The 13,163-nt window shown below is 59.2% G+C and overlaps 1 long non-coding RNA gene across 1 annotated transcript; it reads left to right on the plus strand.

Annotated features, from left to right (window-relative positions):
- The first annotated feature begins 6,585 nt into the window (after positions 1–6,585).
- Positions 6,586–11,424, plus strand: LOC121042119 (uncharacterized). The gene is made up of 3 exons (XR_005795985.1): positions 6,586–6,673; positions 9,051–9,179; positions 11,013–11,424. It is a non-coding gene; the product is annotated as an uncharacterized LOC121042119 (long non-coding RNA).
- Positions 11,425–13,163: the final 1,739 nt, after the last annotated feature.

Below are 13,163 nucleotides of genomic sequence, written 5' to 3' on the forward strand. Positions count from 1 at the left end.
AAGTGCCATTAGTCATTCCCTCACCCAGCAAGGACTTCCCCAGGAAATATAAGAGGCCTGGCCCTGTGCTGGGTGCTGTAGGGCTTCTAAGGGGGCTTGACGCAGAAGGAAGACGAGGGAGGCTGGGCCTGTAGGAGCCCAGGGGAGGAAAGGGGGAGGGCCCAATCTGGAAGGGCGGTTGGGGCATCTGAACGTTCGGGAGGACATCGGACGGGAACGAGGAGGCAGCCATAGTGCAAAGGCAGTCATGGTTCCCAGATGGGAACAGCCGTGATGAAATGGGACACTCCGAGAGCATTCAAGCCGGGGTTATGACGTGAGCAGGGTAATCACCTGATGATCGGCGTTTAGCCCCTGATACGCATCAGGCATGGCCCTAAGCGTTGTCCCTACATCAACTCATTGAGTCATGACAACCATCGGTAGGTCTGATTGTTATCCCTATTTTACAGAAGGGTGGGGACACAAGGAGGTGAAGCGTCTTGCCCCAGGGCCACTCTTCCGTGGGGACTCCAACAGGGGCTGGCCCCTCGGATCAGGCCCAGGCAAGGCTGGACCACTTACACCCCAATTTTTTTTTTTTTTTTGGATAAATACAGTACCGTATTGTAAATGATTTTCTTTTTTTTTTTTTCTTTTTTTTTTTTTAATGTTTATTTATTTTTGAGAGAGAGGAGACACAGAATCCGAAGCAGGCTCCAGGCTCTGAGCGGTCAGCACAGAGCCCGACGCGGGGCTCGAACCCCCGAGCTGTGAGATCATGACCTGAGCTCAAATTGGACGCTCAACTGACTGAGCCACTCAGGCACCCCTGTAAATGATTTTCTTAATAACATCGTCTTTCCTCTAGCTTACTTTATGGTAAGAATATACTATGTGATTCAGAAAACATACGGCATTTGTGTTAACCGGCTGTTTATGTGATCAGTAAGGCTTCTGGTCCATGGTGGGCTCTTAGTAGTTAAGTTTGGGGAGTCGAAAGTTATAGGCGGATTTTTGGCTGTTGGGGGGGGGCGGTGCCCCTACCTCGGCACTGTTCAAGGGTCAGCTGTCTATTCTCTAGGTCTGGATTTCTCAACCTCGGCATTATTGGTTTGGACCAGATAACTCTTTTTTTTTTTTTTTTAATTTTTTTTTTTTAACGTTTTTTTATTTTTGAGACAGAGAGAGACAGAGCATGAACAGGGGAGGGGCAGAGAGAGAGGGAGACACAGAATCCGAAACAGGCTCCAGGCTCTGAGCAGTCAGCACAGAGCCCGACGCGGGGCTCGAACCCACGGACTGTGAGATCATGACCCGAGCCGAAGTCGGACGCTCAACCGACCGAGCCACCCAGGCGCCCCCCCCCCAGATAACTCTTTGATGTGGGGGCTGTCCTGCGCATTGTAGACACTTACCAGCATTCCCGGCCTCCACCCACCAATGCCGGTAACACCACCCTCTGCCCGCTCCCCACTTCCTGCATTTTGGCTCCCCAAAATGTCCCCTGACATTGACAAATGTTTCCCCCACGTGGTAAAAATGCCCCCGACTGAAAGCACTGCTCTGGACCCTCCTTATTTAGTAGAAAAGGAGGACTGCGTGAGAAATGAAACAACCATGCCATGGTTGAAGTCTATGGGAGGGTTTTGTTGGAAAGTCACTTGGATGACAGATCCCTTGCTCTAGGGCACCTGTGGGGAGAAGGGACAGGGGCGGTGGGGAGAGAGAACAGGTTCGGGGCCCCGTGGGCAGACATTCAGATCCAGAATGACAAGTAGCTAGCATGCCCAAGGCAGACATCAGTAATCAGTCACAGTGTTCTTTCCCACTAAGTCAGGCTACGCTTCCAGAATCTTCCACACAGGGTTCCAGGCAGCTAGCACGTACTGTTTTGTGAGACGGTAACCCAACACAGAATCTGTTGCCCTCCCAGAGGAAGATTCTTCTCTGAGAAGATTCTCTTCTCTGACTTGGAGGGACTTCCCTATTCAAGATGCTCCCTCCCCTTCGATGGAGAAGAGGCATTTTCCTGATGGGGCCGAGTGCTGCCTTCTTCCGCATTCTTCTGGTCAAAGGAAGCGTGGGTCCTGAGGACCACAGGGCCCACAGTGGGGAGGGCATGTGGCTGCTTCCTCAGGACAGGAGGGACCCGCGTGATGAGGGGACACAGGACATGTGGAGACAGAGGCATAAGGCTTTTCAGAGGGGCCTAGGGAGGGGAGGGGGGCATGATCCCACTTGCTCTGGGCATCTAAGATGCTCTGACATATTGGTGGGAGAGGGGGCCGCAGAGCCTGCTTATCCTAGGGGGCCATCTGAGGGGCTCAGGCTCCCGTGCCCTTGGTCGCACATTTCCTGGACCTCTGCCATGCACCGGGTACCAAGCACCCACCCCTCACTACTCCCACAGACTCCCCGTTGGGGGACTCCATTGCCCTGGGCTTCCAGGGAGGAAACTAAGTCCCACAGCAGTTAAAAAAAACTCCCCCAAATCACACAACCAGCAGCAGGCAGAGCCCTAACATCACCAACGCAAGCTGTCCCTTGACCTCCTGGGGCCCCGTCTTGCAGAGGGAGAGTAGAGGCTCAGGGGAGATACGCAGTGTAAGGGGCCACATAGCAGCTGGGTGGCCCGGGTGCATTCTTTAGCGTCTCTTTGCCCCGTCCTGGTGGCCTCACCTGTCGGGGGGTGGGAGCAGTTCCCCATTCACGAAGTTGCCGCAGGGACTCTAAGAGCCGAGAGCTTGGCGTGGCCCCTGGCATGTAGCCAGCGCCCGCTAAGTGGTGGCTGCAGCCATGGCCATGCCCCGCGGACACCAGGGGTCCCCTTGCTCTGGGCGCCTCCGTGCTCTGCCCCTCTGGCCGCCGCGCTCGGGGGGGGGTGGGTTCCTCTCTCGACCCCGGGGGTGTCGGGGGGGGGGCAACCTCAGCCTCAGCCTGAGACAAATGTCACCGGAAAGGCACAGCCTGTGGTTGTGTTGACACTCCCCCCTCCCCTTGAGCCCTAGAAACCTGCTGTGCACACAGGGTCCCCAAGGCGGAGGGCCTCCTGGGGCAGATTGCTTGGCACCGGGGCCTCTGAAAACCAGGGGGAAGGGGTGAGGACAGCAACAGGACCGGGTCCTCAGTGAGGGGCTGGGGAGGCGGGCCGGTGGAGCAGGTTGTTGGTAGTTGCTGGGGGATCAGGGACACTCATCAGGCCTTCTGGTTACTGGCACTTTCCCTCCGCCTGGGAGTCCCGGCCCTCTTGGGGGCAACGCACTAGCTTCCACACCTCTGCAGCCTGGGTGCGGCCACGGACCTGGCTCAGCCTGACAGGGACGTGGATCCCAAGTAAGGCGTGTGTAGATGCAGGTGTGGGGAGGCCCCGTCTGGCAGTGGTGCGGCTGCGGGCGGGGTATTTGTGCCTCTGGTTCCCCCAGAGACTGACTTTGGCATCCGCCTGGAGTCCTTCAATAAATTCTTTTTCTCCTTAAACACACTGGATTTCCTTTGCTTCCTCGGCCCTCTGTGCCCCCACCCCCACCCAGGGGAATCCCACCAGGGCTCTGAAGGACAGGTCGAGGCTGTGCTGGAACGTTATGCAGGGGAACTCCACGCACAGGGCTGCCTTGCTCTCATCTGTGTGTATGGGGCCTCAAAATGAGGATGTACAGGGGTGCATACAGGGGTATGGAAGAGGTGGGGACCGTCCCACGGCCTGGCCTCCACCTGCACTGCGCTGAGTCCCAGGGTGGGGTCTCCCCACCTCCTGCCTCGTACATCCTCACTGTCCATCTGGACTTGAGTAGCACCAACCACGAGGGGACAGACAGACAGACAGACAGAGCTGGAGCTCAGAGGCTCAGGCTTCTGGCCATCTCCTCCAGGCCTCCTCTGGCTGGCCTACCGCTTTGTTCCCAAGCCTGTATCGAGCCCTGTGGGGGGAACAAGGATAGAGGCCACCAGCCCTGCTCCTAATGCAGGGTCCCGGGGCTGGAGGGCACCTCTGTCGTCACATACTATCTTGGCCACAGTGCTCTGCTTTCTAGTAAAATCTAATACAGGCCCAGCCAAGGCCGGGCTGCTCTAGGCTGCCTCCTCGGTCCTCTCCAGGGCGCCGCACATTGGGGACAGACACGCGACAGGAAACTGCAGCCCTCACGCGTGTGCGCGTGCACACACACACACACACACACGGACGTGTATGTGAAAGGCCCAGCCCCTCGGCCACCTACGAAGCCCACCATCGCCTCGGCCAGCCTGGGGGCCCGTCCTACTCATCCTGCTGCTGCAGTCTGAGGACCTCCAGTCCTGGGTCTCGAGAACTTTCACAGGCAGACCCCCGTATGGGCAAAGAAAAGAATGTTCTGGAAGTCTCAAATGGCAGTCTCTGGATGGGAGTTTCACGTTGGTTAGCACGTCGGGGTGTAGCGCGAGAGGAGAGGGGGCCAGAGATGGTGAGGGAAGGAAACCGGGAAGGACCCAAGGGAGGGGGCGCAGAGGTGGAACAAGGGGACAGAGAGGAGATGGGGAGGAGAGCAGGGGGGCAGTGTGGGGTTGTGGGAGGTGGGGGGGGAAGGCAGGGGAGGGAGTGAGGAGGTGGCTGGGGCAAGGCAGGACACCCCACGGAGCAGGGCAGGGATCCCACCCCTCCCCACATTCAGCCTGGCATCCCTGGCCCCAGCCGGGCCACCACCCTGCCCACCCCGAGGTACCAAAGGGAAGGGGACCCAGAGATCGTGGGGCACAGAATGCACCCCTGTAGTGAGTCTTGGGGCCCTGCATCTTACTCGCACTGGTGCTGACAGCGATCCTCACCCCGACAACCTGCACAAGGCAGACCCCCCCCGCCCCCGCCCGCCAAGCCCTTCTGTGGCTTTCCACCAGCAGGAACAGCCATCCAAAGCACTCCGGAGGTGGGGGGGGGGGTGCACACGTGAGCAGGTCCAAGTGTGCTTGTGTGGCCATGGGTGTACATGTGTGTTTGGGTGTGTGTGCACGTGAGTGTGGGGGCGGCAGTCCTGTTAGCCCACGTTACTTCCTGTTTCACTGTCAAGGTAAGCGGGGGGCCTGGGTTGGGGGAGGGCCTGGGAACGTGGGGCTGGAGGGCCGGGGAGATGCGGGGCCCCCTCTTCCTCCCGGACCATGGACCGTTCATGAAATGGGACACCAGGAGACACCTGTGAGGGGCCGAGACACCTGTGAGATGTGCCTCTTCCTGGTGATCTGCCTGTGCCCAAACCGAAAGAGTCCGCATGCGCACATGGGGACCCGCCCATTCTTTTCAATTCCTCCAGTCCTCCCCATCCCAGACCCACCTTCCCCTCCTTCTATGGGTGTCTTCTGGAAGGCCTCGTGCTGACACTCGAACCTCACTGCCCCTCCTCCAGCCGTCTGTGCCAACCATGTGGCTATTTGTATTTTAACTTAAAGTTAAATTAAATAAAAAACCCGGTTCCTCAGTTGCACCGGCCACATTTCAATTCCTCAGTAGTCACAGGTGGCTGGTAGCTATCACATTGGATGGTGCAGATGTAAAGCGTTTCCATCGTGGCAGAAGGTTCTGTTGGACGGTGCTGGATGTAGCCTCTCTCAACCCCCAGATTGGGCTCTCGCGCCTCAGGACCTTTGCTTGTGCTGATGGCTAACAGGGTGCCCATCTCCCTTTGTCTGCTCGCGGAAAGCCCACTCTGTGGTCCAAGCTCACCTTCCCCACGAAGCCCAGCCCCCAGCCTACCCTGCTCCTGCATCCGGCTTTCTGCCCTGCTGGGCTCACTGTAGGCCTTCGGCTTGGGGGGCTTGTCTTGTGGACTTATTTTGCATGGTGCACACCTCTTTCTTGTTTCTAGCCACCCCAGTCTCCCTCCGGGTCCACCCATCCCGTTCTCCCTCTGCTCCACCCATCGGTTTCTCCCTCACAACCTCTGTCAGCTTGCATTTCCTCTCTCTGATTTCCCTCTTCCCCTCCGTCTCCTCTCCCTCTCCCTCTGCTTTCCTAGAGTTGCTAATTGCACCTGCGATTACCTAATTGCCATGGCAATTAGCCAGTTGCCGGGGCTTTTGAAGGTGCAAATGGCAAACTGTAGGCGTAAGGAGGTAATTTTAGGCACAAAACTGCCCAGAGGACTTGGCCTGAGCCCCCGGGGGCCGAGGGGAGACAGGACTGCTGGAGAAAGCAAGGTCTGCAGTGTAGACCTTGGGAAGGTCCCAAGGCGGTGGACTGGGGGGGTGGGCGTGGGGCCAGGAGGTGGGAACCATCCCTCTAAGCAATTCACGTAACCGGCAGCACAGAGCAAGGCCAGCCTGGCAGCTTTCACTGTAATAATTTTCATATTGTCACTAGTGCTGATGAGGATTAATCATAATACTCAGCAAGGTTGTTCAAGGTGTCGGGAGAGGGCAGTCGCCTGACACCCTTTATAGGCTGGCGGAGGGGGCTGGACCAGGAACCCACCCTGGGAGGCCACTTCTGGGGCACAGGACCCGGCGCTGGAGCAGGGGACCCTGGCACTCACTGGCCAGAAGCGCTTTCGGAGCAGCGATGCAGTGTGGCCCGAGGAATAAGTGCTCCTCAATGTCATGGGTGGGGCCCCAGCCCAGTCCCAGTCCCACCTCCTTCCTCCAGGAGTCAGCATGGCGAGGGCGGAAAAAGAAGCAAGAAGTCCATTTCCCGCGGGAGACGTGCGCCTCCCGTGTGACCAAAAGCCAGGTCAGCCACACGCTTTGGGGTCAGGGGGTAGTAAATCTGGATGGCGGGTGTCTGGGACCTTGGGCTTGCGGGAGGTGACAAGGGCTCGTCCTTGCGTGTGTCCTTGTCCAGAAGCCCGCGCTGGGGTCCGAACCTTGGGTGTGGCTGGGATGGGGGAGGGGCTCTGGGATACAGGATGCGGGAGCATCCTTCCGGGGGAACCAGGGGTGGGAGCACCTGGGGCACGGGCCTGGAGGTTGCGTTGGCAAGGCCAGGGTGCTCTTTAGACCCGATTCGTGTGAGTCTGGGGGCCCTGGGAGTGCCAGTGGGGGGATGGGGGTGACGGTTGAAGTGCTGGCTGTGGGCTCGCCTCCGGGAGTAACTTTGGTGGAAGAAGTCCCTGAGTGATACCGGAGCCCTGCAACCTGTCAGGAACGGGCCAGATGTCACCTGGCTGACACGTCCTCCCTGCGGCACACTGGCTCCCCGTTGGACAGGACCCCCGCGGGGACAGACCAGTTCCCCTAGAACAGGTTCCTAGTTCACCCACCGCCCGGGAAGTTGAAAAGTGTGTGTCGAATGAAGGAAGGGGTGGCTGGATGAATGGACAGGACACTGCCTCTCTGGGCCTCAGTCTCTCCATCTGTGAAGTAGAAGCCTGGGCCTGAGGAGCCCCTCCTGAAGGGGCTCCCTCTCCTGTGTCCCAGCCCTTCTCCCCATCCTTGCTCACCGGGTCCCTACGGGGGCGCCCTCCCCGCTCCGCATCGTGCCCCAGGATCCCCCAGACCTCCAGGGGCCCCCCCCCCCCTCCCTTGCACTTCGGCACTCAGTGGCCTACCGCTCCGGGCCCAGAGAATTCTGAAGCCCTTATGTTTTGGTGCCTTGCTCCCCCGCTGAAGGAAACGGATGTATTTTGGATTTCGTTTTCCTGGTACGCTGTGAACCTCTGCAAATGGGGACAGATTGGCCGGCTTTTACAGTCCCAAACCTCTGAAGCCTCTAGGGAGGGAAGCTGGGGGTCCACGAGGACCCCTCGATCCTACTCTGCGGGGGGATGGGGAGGGTCCGGGGGAGGGCTCAGGGCTGGCGTGGGGGAGGTTGGACCTCCCCGGCCCCGGGCCCTCCGCTTGCTTCTCTTCCTGGCCTCAAAGGGACGCCCAAGTAAACACAAGAGCCAGCGTCTGAGGCCATTAGTACAAGTTAATTAATTCACCAGAGGGAAGGAAGCCTATAAATAACTGATGAGAGGGGAGGGGGCGGGAGGGGACAGGTTTATTCACCCGCCAGTTTCACAGAGTCTCTGCTCTGGCCATACAGGTTAATGAGCACAGGCCTCCTTACCAACATAATAGCGACTAAAAATAAAAAAAAGAGGAAGGAGTCATTCTCCCTGGTGAATCAGACGCCTCCAATTGTAATTTCCATGCTGATACTGTAATTTTCTTGTTCCTCTTGCTCTCCCTGGGGCTGAGGGAAACGGAACCCTCTCCCCCCAAAGGAGAGACCAGTCCTATTCTGGTTTGTTCCCTTCAGGAAGGAGAGGCGGGCGGGCGGGGAGCGGGAGGGCACCCGGGCGGCCAGCTAAAAAGAGGAGGCAAAAATGATCGTCTGGGGACCAGAGGAAGGCGTGAAGTTCTGATGTGTCAAATGACCCGGCCACAGTCGCTTTGACTCTGTCTCTTGTGACTTAAGCTTCAAGCCGTTGCTCTGGTCTCCCCCCAACCGCCCCCCCTCCTTTTTTCTGGATTTGTCAGACGAGGAAACTGAGGCATAGGGAGGGAACGTGATGTGCCAAGAGCCTTCCAGGAGAGCGGTGGCCGGTCCCTCAATGCCCTTGGCCAGTGCCATCTTCTGCTCACCTTTCCCCTTCCTGGCCATGAACCTGCCCTCCTGGACCCTCCGTGCACCCATTCCTGCCTCACCCTGAGTCCGCCCCTGCCCTTCCATGGGACCGGTGAAATGAAAATCCCCTGATTCCCAGCTCTCTTCCTGGCCACCAGAGCAGCATATCCAGGTTGCCAGAAGCTTCTCGTCACAATCATTTGTCTGTGGGAGTCCTCGTGGCCCAGCGAGGGAGTCACCTCGCTGGAGACAGGTGCAGGAAGCTTCTCTGGGGAACTCGGCTAGCCTCTACGACGCCTTTGTGGGAACCGGAGAGAGGTGCCTCTGCACACGCAGGGCATTGGGCTTGGCCAGCGGACCCAGGGCTGGTTTCAGGTTCCACTGGCTCCACCCCTTGTCCTGTCAGGGTGTCTTTGAGCAGGGCACGCCCTGCACAACCTTCTCCGATGGCCCTGCCTGCCTTTTGTCTTTCTGGAGGCCAACCGACCCCCCAGAAGCTTTCCAAAAGGGTAGAGTTTTCATGAGAACTATGTGAGTTTCCCCCTCTCCTCCCCAGCATATGTTGTGGACTGAAAAAGGCCAAAATTAACTGGAGTGCTCTCTGTGGATCGTGGCAACTCTTTCCTGAGGGAGCAGTGGGACGTGGGGACCTGGGGCCTGCGTGGTGGAGAAACTGCCTCTGGAGGTAAGAACAGAAGTGGCTACAGCCAGAAGGCATAGCGCACAGCAGTGGGCTTGGTCCCACCGGGCAGGCGTCTCGTCTCTTCTGTGGGAGGAGAGGGTCCTGGTTCTGGACGACAGGAGAGGCAGGGAGGCTGCAGGAGGCGTGCTCTGCCTGCCTGCCTGCCGGGGTGATGACAGCCACCCGGGGACGACCCTCGTGTGGGAGCCCGGTGCCCTACACCGTCACCTTGTGACATTTTGCATGGCGGATGCCAAGCACAGATTAAAACCCTGTTTGTCTCCCTGGGAGCACAACGGCTCCACTGCTCCCCCAGCCCCCTCCATTCCTCCCCCCACCCCTGCACCACAGCATGTGCACCACCCTGCAGACGGCTGGCGTCCACACCCCTTCCTCCTTCCCTTCTGCCCTCCCTGCCTCCTCCCTGTCCCCACCACCTTGGTTCCCCTGCCCCTTCCAGACCTCCACCCCCTCAGACACCCGCTCAACCCCCGAGCCCCTTATCTGCTGTGCTCCCCACCTCTCTCCCTCCCTCCTGGCTCCTGGCCACCAGCATTTCAATGAGCTATGCCTTTTCTGCCTTGAAAACATCCCTTTCTTGACCTGCTGGCCCCGTCCAGCTATTGCCCCATCGCTGGCCTCTCCTCCGCAGCCAAACCTCTTAACTGGGGTGTCTGTCTTAAGTACTTCCCACTTCCTCCCCACCCACCTCCCTCAGTCTGGCCCTGGGCCCCCAGGCCCCCGAGGCTGGCCCCGCTCGGCCACCTCTGACCTCCTGGTTGCTAAATCTAATGGACACTTTTAACTCCACATCCCACGTGGTCTGTGGAGGGGGCCCGGCATCGCCGACCACTTCCTCTTCCTGACACACTTTCTGGCCTTGGCTGCTAGATAACGCAGTCTCCCGGCCTCTCCCGGCCTCCCCCGGCCACTGGCAGCCCCCTTGTGATCACACACACACCCTCCCCCTCGGCCTGTTGCTCAGACGTCCACTCTCCCTGGCGGCCCCCCTCGCCTACACCGGCGTCTTCCCGTGCCTTCCCTGAGCTGACGGCTTCCCCACGTCGTGATCGCCAGCCCAGACCTCCCTCCTGCCCCTCAGGTCGGCATTGCACTGCCCCCCACCCCGCAGCAGTCAGCAGGCACCTCGAAACCCAGCGGGTCCAAAGTGGAGCCCGTCATCCTTCTGTCCAAACCAGGCTGGGCCAGTCACAAACACCAGAAATCAGAGCATCGTCCTGGAGGCTGCCCCCACCCCCCAACTTTACGCCCTGAGCAGCCAGTCACCTCGGACCCTTTCCTGGCCCAGTCGGCTCTCCCACCCCTGCCCTCCTTTGGTGATGGCCCGGCCGCCTCACGGGGGTCTCTCGCCCTCCACGTTCGCTCCCCATAGCTGGAGCCAGCTTTTAAAAAGCCTACTTGATTCTAACACTCTCCTGCTCGAAAGCTTTCAATAGGCCCCTGTCATCCTCAGGAGTAAGTTCAGAGTCACTAACAGGAGTGCCTGTCCGCCGTCCTGAAGCACAGAGACACTGCCCGCCCTTGGGGGCCACTCGCTCCCCATGACATCCTACCTATCCTTTCTCCCGGGGCAGCCGGGACACTCTCCCCGTCTCTCAGCTGCTGGGTGCTCCATCCACCTTCAGCTCCCAGCTCAGTGGCCACTGCCCCGGGGAGTCCTCCCGGAGCACCCTCCCTGCCTCACTCTGCCCCTCGGGGAGTAAGCATCCCCCCTCGAACAGGCCGCGGCCCCCAGTCACTTCACTCCTGTCTGCGTGTTATCCAGTGGGGCCCGTCGTCTGGAATCATAATCATGATGGGTGTTCTCATCTACAGACTGGTCGCGGACGCGAAGGCTTCTTCAGAAAGCTGTCAGAAGGATTCAGTGAGAGCTCCTCGCCGCCCCCCCGCCCCCCCCGCCCCGTCAGCAGACATCAGAATTGCTGTTCGTCATGGCAGATATTCCCACTAAGAGGACAGACAAACTGAGGGTCTGAGAGCGTCCGGACAGCCTGTCCATGGGAGAAGGTATAGTTCTTCCCCTCAGAGCACTCCTTGGGCCTTCTCAAGCGAAGCAGACCACAGGCACCCGCCGTGATCCCAGCTCAGGTAGTCGAGACCCAAACAAACGCCCCGAGGGGCCAGGGGACCTTCCTTCTTTGGCATTTCTCCCTCTCCGTCCCAGGCCCGTATGAACCAGAGATGACTGAACAGTCCCCTGCAAATATGTACAAAGGAGATGGGCCGGGGCGGGAGGTGCGGGAGGGCTCGGAGACCTGCCACCCTCCTCAATCGATACCCCTCCCCCTGCCCTCGAGAGATCAATACAGCTAATGCAGCAATGTCGGCCTGTGCAGTATCACTTGTGGACCTGCTGTGTATTTTCCTTCCGATTTCCCTCGGCGCCTCTGGCCCTCTCCACTACTCCCCCCTACCCCCCACCTCCCCACCCCAAGTGGCAGCCTGCCTGGCTGTTGGCCTCCCGGGAGCCCTGACCCTGCAGGGCGAGAGGGAGGAGGGCGGGCTGGGGCCTGTCACCCTTCAGCTGGCTGATGCAGAGGTCTTAATGAATATGAATCGTCTCCTCTTCCACGGAGCCATCAGATTCCTTCACACCTCGCCGAGCCCAGAAAGGTTACTCAGAATTAAATGTAAATCACATATTTACTGGTATGAATCAGACCACAGTGTCACTTTCTCACAACAGAGAGTTTAATCACACGGCAGCCTCTGGGGTTCCTGCTCTCCTGTGGCCGCACCTGGGACATCAGCCCTCCAATGTGGGGGTGCAGGTGGGGTGTCCCGGGGCCTGGGAAGAGCCAGAGGGGCCCAGCGGGAGACCTGACGTCAGCGTGCCAAGCCCTTCGGTGCCCAGGTCACGGCTGCCCTTTAATATCACGTCAGCCGCCGCCACGATGGGCTAGACAGTGTCTTACATGCTGTGGCTACTTAATAAAGGTTGAATAATTGCAGGGACGTCGCTGCGCAAAGGCCGCTGGCCTCCCCGCCCGGCTTTCTGAGTGTTCCAGGAGGCAGGCCGAGAAAGAAGAGAGGCACATGAACGCGTTTCAGTGATGCTGCCCTGTGTTGAGGGCGAGACCCTGCTCAGAGCCTGGCTTTGCCACTTGCTCCATCACAGGACCGAGGGCAATTCACTTGAACCGCCGATTCTTCGTCTATAACGTGCAGATAGGGAACGGGTCCTGCCGCTCCGGTGACATGTTGCCTATGAAAGCACCTGCCGGCAGTCAAGTGCTCCGCAGACGGAAGGAGCAGTGACCCCAGGCGCCGTGCAAGGGCCACCCGAGGACGAGGCGTAGAGGGACCCGGGTCTCAGCCCCTGCTCCTACCACCCCCCTCCCCCAACAGCTGTGTGTCCTTTCGTACAGTCTTCAGCCCCTCTGAGCTTCAGGTTGGAGCTAGCGAGATGGAAATAGTGAGGACTTTGCTGGTGGATGAAGGCGCCAGCGAAGGCGGTAAGACAGACCTCTGTGCCAACCGCACGGTCCCGAGCACAGCTAGGGAGCCCCATGTGGGACGCTCCCCTCAGCCACGCCAAGACGCCGGGGAAATCCGCGTTCCCTGGGATGTCGCAGTCGCCTCCCTTCCCAAGCCTGCTCACTCGAGGGCCAGCGTCCAGGCTAACAGCTGTGCATTTGGAGAGCTCTTCGCAGTTTGCAAAAGTAGCGCGCCGGGTGGGAGCTTGCGGTATACGCGGGACGGCAACGTGGGTACTGGGGGGCTCCTTGGGGGTGCCAGCTTTTCCCGAGGACGCTTGCCGGAAGAGATGACTCTTTGGCCCACTCCTGCGCCAGAGAGCCCTCCCCGGAGCAAAATGGCCAGATTGGGCTTTCTTGACTGGAGAATTTCCTAACTGGGTAACTATTTCCCGGAAAACTGAGAAACTGAGCCTACATTGTCTGCACAGGAAGCCAGGCTAGAGTGTGTGTGTGTGTGTGTGTGTGTGTGCGTTTAACCCAAGAAACA

This window comes from Herpailurus yagouaroundi, unplaced genomic scaffold (genome assembly GCF_014898765.1).
Source record: "Herpailurus yagouaroundi ecotype Mexico unplaced genomic scaffold, PumYag 184, whole genome shotgun sequence".
In the NCBI taxonomy this organism is placed as follows: Eukaryota; Metazoa; Chordata; class Mammalia; order Carnivora; family Felidae; genus Herpailurus; species Herpailurus yagouaroundi.